The 7,187-nt window shown below is 43.1% G+C and overlaps 1 long non-coding RNA gene across 1 annotated transcript; it reads right to left on the bottom strand.

Annotated features, from left to right (window-relative positions):
• Positions 1-3,173: 3,173 nt before the first annotated feature.
• Positions 3,174-3,756, bottom strand: LOC149704582 (uncharacterized). Its single transcript, XR_016381948.1, has 3 exons — positions 3,671-3,756; positions 3,289-3,607; positions 3,174-3,217 (listed from the first exon to the last, which is right to left on the bottom strand). It is a non-coding gene; the product is annotated as an uncharacterized LOC149704582 (long non-coding RNA).
• Positions 3,757-7,187: the final 3,431 nt, after the last annotated feature.

Genomic DNA, 7,187 nt, shown 5'->3' with positions numbered 1-7,187 from the left:
TATGCGGACGATGTAGCGATAGTCTTTACGGGGAAGTTCCCGGATACTGTTACCGCGCTTATGAGATCTGCTCTCTCTAGCGTGGAGCAATGGTGTCAGGCGGTTAACCTCACCGTTAATCCTGATAAAACTGTCCTTGTTCCTTTTACGAGGAAGAATACTAAGGATCTGTTCAATGATATCTCTTTCTTTGGCCAGGTCCTGACAAAGTCCTCCGAGGTGAAATACCTGGGGGTGACTTTTGATTGTAGACTCACATGGAAGCCGCATCTTGATCGGTGTATTAAGAAGGCCAAGATGCTCTTCTGGAGGACCAGGAGCTCTGTCGGCCAGACTTGGGGCCTCAACCCCAAGGCTGTACACTGGCTCTATACTGGGATCATCAGACCCATACTATCTTACGGGGCACTTGTCTGGTGGACAAGGGTCCGGCTTAAGACGGTGCAGGCTGCCCTGCGCAAGCTTCAAAGGCTTGCCTGCATTGGTGTTACGGGGGCCATGAGATCGACCCCAACTGCTTCCCTGGAGGTGCTCCTTGACATGCTTCCTCTTCATCTCTTCATTGAGGAGGAGGCTGTCATGGGAGCCTACAGGCTCAACATTAGTGGCTGTTGGGTTCCAAGACTTTGGGATTACAGCCATACGAAGCTCTTTCGGGAGTACGCCGCACTTGAGCCGTCGCTTACGATGTGCTCTGACAAAACCGTTACCAGTTTTGATTTCACTAAGCCATTCAGTATCCACTTCCCCAGTCGGGCAGAGTGGACTAACCTGCTGCCTCTTGGCACTGGGGGTGAAACCATTTGGTTCACCGATGGCTCCAAGACTGATTCCGGCGCTGGCGCCGGCTATTACTGTCAAACCACAAGGGTCGGCTTTTCTGCTTGCCTGGGCACCTTCGCTAGTGTGTTCCAGGCTGAAATTGCCGCGATCTGTTATTGCGCAGATTACTGTATTAACAAAGGGTATACCGGACGGACTGTGAGAATTTATTCTGACAGTCAGGCTGCCCTGAACGCTCTGAACCAGTGTCAGATTTCTTCTCAACTGGTGCGTAGCTGCCTCGACCTGCTAGCGCGACTGGCATCCTGCAACAGGGTTCTGCTGTACTGGGTGCCAGGGCATAGCGGTTATTATGGCAATGAGCAAGCCGATAGATTTGCGAAAAGGGGTGCGGAGGCCAAGCTCTTGGGGCCGGAGCCGGCCGTCCCCATCCCTTACAGGCACGTCAAACGGTGTCTGCATGACAGGTTGACTGTCATACAAAATCAGCTCTGGCACAGCATGGAGGGCCAGAGACAGACAAAGTTGTTTGTCGATGGTCCCTGCAGGTCTCGTGCTAGGGACCTAATTTCGCTCGGCAGATGGGATATTAGGCTGGCCACCGGTCTTTTGACCGGGCATTGCCGGCTTAATAGGCACCTCCATCTGATGGGTTTTGCCGACGACCCTCTCTGTAGGTCGTGTCAGGAGATGGAAGAAACATCCGCCCACGTACTTTGCGAGTGCGACTACTTCGCCTCGCTTAGATTAGAATATTTTGATTCACACACCCTGGAACCCTCGAGGGTCTCCTCTCTCACGGTGGAGCGAATTCTTCGCTACGCTGCAGCTACAGGCCTATTCAAGGCCTGATTACGAGGATGCACAATATGCCTTTGGCATCGGTGCTAGGGCGCGTACCCTCCTCATCAACAATAATAATAATAAGTCATCTTTCCCCGAGTACAAAATATGTATGCACCCTTAAATTTAAGTATATTTGGTAGAAATTAATTTTTCAACGCGTTTATATTATAGAGCGTAATATTATTAGTAGATGTAGGTAATTGCAATTAATTTGATCGGTAATTAACTTAAATATAAGCATTTTCTGTAAAATAGTATATTTGGAGGCACCCATGAATCTGTAAAATAGTGTTTTGTATGCACCCTGAATTTAAGTAAAATAATAGCTAGTTATTAACTATTTAAGTAGTGTATATTAAACCAAACACGTTTCTGATTATGTATAGCAAATTTGAATTAATTTGACCCGTAATTAACTTAAATAATCGCATTTTCTGTAAAATAGTGCCTCCTGTAAGTCATCTTTACCCGAGTACAAAATCTGTACGCACCCTTAAATATAAGTAGATTTGATAGAAATAAATTTTTCAACGCGTTTATATTATAGAGCGTAATATTCTTAGTAGATATAGGTAATTTGAATTAATTTGATCGGTAATTAACTTAAATAATCACATTTTCTGTAAAATAGTATATTTGGAGGCACCCATGAATCTATAAAATAGTGTGTTGTAGACACGCTGAAATTGAGTGAGATAATAGCTAGTTATTAACTATTTAAGTAGTGTATATTAAACCAAACACGTTTCTGATTATGTGTAGTAAATTTGAATTAATTTGACCCGTAATTAACTTAAATAATCGCATTTTCTGTAAAATAGTGCCTCCTGTAAGTCATCTTTTCCCGAGTACAAAATCTGTACGCACCCTTAAATTTAAGTATATTTGATAGAAATTAATTTTTAAATGCGTTCATATTATAGAGCGTAATATTCTTAGTAGATGTAGGTAATTTGAATTAATTTGACCCGTAATTAACTTAAATAATCGCATTTTCTGTAAAATAGTGTGTTGTAGACACCCCGAATTTAAGTGAGAAAATAGCTAGTTATTAACTATTTAAGTAGTGTATATTAAACCAAACACGTTTCTGATTATGTATAGTAAATTTGAATTAATTTGACCCGTAATTAACTTAAATAATTCATTTTCTGTAAAATAGTGTGTTGTAGACACCCTGAAATTAAGTGAGATAATAGCTAGTTATTAACTATTTAAGTAGTGTATATTAAACCAAACACGTTTCTGATTATGTATAGTAAATTTGAATTAATTTGACCCGTAATTAACTTAAATGTAAGCATTTTGTGTATAACAGTAAGTTGTAGTCACCCTTAAATTTAAGTAAATTAGTTCGGAATTAAGTTTTAAAATGTTTTATAATATAGATCATAGCTTACTTATTATATATATGCAATTTTGAACCAGTTTCACCGGTAATTAACTTAAATATAAGTCTTTTTCTATAAAACTACTGCTATAGTAGTTTTCCTACTGAGGGCACTTGTAGGCACTTTCTGTAATTCTGTAAAAAAGTGGCAGCCCCTTATATACCCTAAATTTCCAAAAATTGTAAAAGAGGCATACGCTAGAATTCAAACGTCAACAATAGCTATGTTTAAAATTATTTTAGGAATTAAGTTTCTTAAAACGACTTACGTAGAATTACGTTAAACTACTGACGACTAAAGTAATTAATATCAATTATATTTTCTTAATTATTTAAGAATAACCTCTTAATTGCGTCTCGTTTCGGAGAGGTTTATTTTGGTTTACCAACTTGTATATTAGTATATTTATCAAAATTGGTTAAGCTTAAGTTTAATCATAGTCCTCTACTTGAGGTTGAGCCTCAAAATCTCTGTTTATTTGAACAAGATACTCCCTTGCATTGTCTACAAATTGAAGAACAGACTGGACCAGTTTTAGCGCATTCACATTTTAAGTCACAGACTTCCTTGCATTTACGAGGGATCATCTGCAGAAGCACAGCTGGAGCAGGTTGTAGAGTGGTAACGATTGGTTTGAGTTCAGATCCTACCTGTAAGAATAACGACCTAGATGTCGCTGTAATATTTCTCTGTCAGATACTGGTCAATCGATATTATTTGTAAGACTACTCTCTGGCTAAAGCAACAGGCAGAGAGGGTTTGGACGTTAAGAGTAAAGAACCCAATAAAGTCTCTCAGTTTCCACTTATCTCACAATGTCTTCTATCGGGTAATGTTTAGTAAATAATTAAACTAAGCATAAACTACGTTAAGCACACTTGAGGTAACATAGAAACAAAACATGGTGCCAGAATTTTACGTTTTTCACGCGTTCTTCGCTGTTTGAAGAGAGGGAAAGTTGAGCGATAGGCCTTGCACACCTCATTGTGTCCTTAAGCCTTGCCCGCCCAGATCTACAAAAATGACGGATCACGTAAAATCACCACCGGAGCTTAAAATTCGAACTGGAAATGCCCAGCAGGCATGGCGGGTTTTCAAACAGAGGTTCGAATTATATGAAATGGCTACTGAATCTACGACTGCACGAACTGATAAGCAGAAACTCTCGCTGTTTTTAACTATTGCGGGTCAGGAAGCCATAGATATATATAACTCTTTCACGTTCGCAGCAGCTACGGATCGCACGTATGCTAATGTGATTCAAAAATTCGACGATTATTGTACCCCTAAAGGTAACGAAGCACATGATCGTTATGTTTTCCGTTGTCGCCTACAGAAGGATGGCGAACCGATAGAACAATATGTAGTAGCATTGCGACTTTTAGCCCAGTCGTGTAACTTCGAAACTAAAGAAGACTCGATTGTACGCGACCAAATTCTTGCGGGTATAAAAGACACTCGGGTACGTAAGCAGTTATTGGCCGAAACGGATCTCACGTTTGTCAAAGCTATGGCGATATGTCAAGCCGCGGAAACCCTCAATACACAGTTGAAATCTTTCGACGATAACGGGTTATCAGCAGCAAATCAAGACGTACATGCTATACACACAAACTACGGTAAGAAACGGGGACACAAAAAGCAGCAAGCAGCAAAGAATACACAGAACCAAGCCCAAGGGAGACCGACTACAACGAGTACAGGAGGACAACCTCAAAGTAAAGGGATGATTAAAAACTGTTTCCGTTGTCTGGGTACCCACGAGAGGCGAAAATGTCCTGCGTATAATCAGGAGTGTTTACGCTGCCATGGGAGAAACCATTATGCAAAGGCTTGCAAAAGTTCAGCGTCTGGCCAAATACATGATGTACAAGCGGAGGAAGATGAAGATTTCTTCATAGGAGCGGCGGTCGCCGAACAAAACACCGCTACCTCAAATGCATCTTCCAACGATTGGGTTGAACCCCTTACGTTGAACAACAAGACGGTTCAATTCAAACTGGACACAGGTGCTCAAACTAACCTGTTCCCACTTGACATCTTCAACTGTTTAGAACCAAGGCCGGCAATACGTAGCAGTAAGACTAACCTGACTGCGTACGGTGGGTCGAACATACAGTCTTTTGGCTCGTTTGATGCAGAAGTTAACTTTAAAGGCCGCAGGTACCCTGCCAGTTTCGTCTTAGTCTCGGCGAACCTAGTACCAATTTTAGGCCTCAAGTCCTGCGAAGATTTGGGTTTTATTAAACGAGTACACACTGCTGAACTCCCTGCGTACGAAGTACAAGATAACTTTCGGGAAACCATCATAAAAGAATTTCCTACAGTTTTTACGGGGATTGGCTGCCTAAAAACGTCTTGTACTATCCAGCTTGCGAAAGATGCTGTACCCGTCGTTGTTCCCCCCCGTCGAGTTCCCTTTGCACTAAAAGAAGGCCTTATACAAGAACTTAACAGATTAGAGGCCCAAGGGATCATACGCAAAGTAGATGAACCAACCAGCTGGGTGAGTCCCCTTGTTATAATCGAGAAAAAAGTTGTGGCGGACTCCAGTGATGGACATACAAAGAGTAGCACTAACGACGTTCCTAAACTTCGGCTGTGTCTGGACCCGCAGCCTTTAAACCAGAACATACGTAGGGAACATTATCAGATTCCTACTAAAGAGGAAATCGAAGCGGAATTAGCAGGCGCCAAATATTTTTCGAAGTTGGACGCTGCCTCTGGCTTTTATCAGATCCCGCTAGATGAAAACAGTCAGTTACTGACGACGTTCAACACACCGAATGGGCGCTACTGTTTCACACGTTTGCCTTTTGGAATCTCATCGGCACCTGAAATATTCTACAAGGTGTTCAGTCAAATCTTTGATGGAGTCAAGCAAGCAAGGCCCATCCATGATGACGTTCTAGTATGGGGTAAAACTCGGGACGATCACGATCAACAGTTGCGAGAGGCCCTGAAACGCCTCGCAAAGGCTAATGCTACTCTAAATCCCGCAAAGTGCGTATTCCGTACGACAGAGTTACGGTACATGGGTGAAATCATTTCACAGGCTGGGATGCGACCTGATCCTAGCAAGGTCGAAGCCGTATTAAAAATGCCAACTCCAAGCACGAAGGCCGAAGTCCAACGAGCTTTGGGCCTTGTAAACTATGTCGGTAAATATATACCACAGCTGTCCTCACACACAACGTTTCTTCGCTCGCTACTCAAGTCGGAAACAGACCCACAAAGGCTACCGCAGCATGACGAAGAGTGGCAATACATAAAGGATGCGCTCACAAGTAGTCCTATCCTACAGTTCTACGATCCATCATTACCTGTCAAAATATCAACGGATGCGTCGAACAGTGGACTTGGTTCTGTCTTATTGCAGCAGACCGAAGATAGCGGCTGGAAGCCTGTAGCGTATGCCTCACGAGCGTTGACAGATGCCGAGACGAGGTATGCACAAATAGAGAAAGAGTGCCTCGGTCTCGTTTTTGGATGCCAAAGGTTTCACACTTATGTGTACGGCAGAACATTTCGTTTGGAAACCGACCATAAGCCGTTGTTAGCGATGGTAAAGAGGGTTTTGGCTGACGTGCCACCCCGCCTGCAACGCCTTTTCCTCAAACTGGCCAAGTATCATTATACAATGGAGTATAAGCCTGGGAAGGACCTAGTTGTAGCCGACGCTCTATCCAGATCGAGCTTGCCATTAACTCACGGCGACGCTACGCTATGTAAGGAAACATCTGACGAGCTAGAGGTACACGTCAATTCCGTACTCAGGTCCCTGCCAGTTAGTGACGCTATGTTAGAGCTCATCAAGGAAGAGACTAGCAAGGATCCCGTTTTAACGAGGGTTAAAGACCATATCAGAACAGGCTGGAAACCCACGGACCGGGTGACGTCCCCATATGCCACAGTGCACTCAGAGTTAACCGAAGCAGATGGGTTAGTCCTAAAAGGAACCCGCATGGTTATACCGACGTCGCTCCGGGAACGCATGCTGGACATAATCCATGATGGCCATCTGGGAATTGAAAAATGCAGACGCCGCGCCAGACAGGCATTGTATTGGCCGAATATCAACGCTGATATTGAGCGTACTTGCAAGAGTTGCTCAACATGCAACAAGTATCAGTATACCCAGCCCCAAGAGCCGTTAATCATGCGCCC

Source organism: Phalangium opilio, unplaced genomic scaffold (genome assembly GCF_054372755.1).
Source record: "Phalangium opilio isolate 3A_F unplaced genomic scaffold, DU_Popi_V2 ptg000017l_1, whole genome shotgun sequence".
NCBI classification, from domain to species: Eukaryota; Metazoa; Arthropoda; class Arachnida; order Opiliones; family Phalangiidae; genus Phalangium; species Phalangium opilio.
The sequence above is the reverse complement of the archived record's forward strand: the minus strand, read 5'-3'. Positions and strand labels throughout refer to the sequence as shown.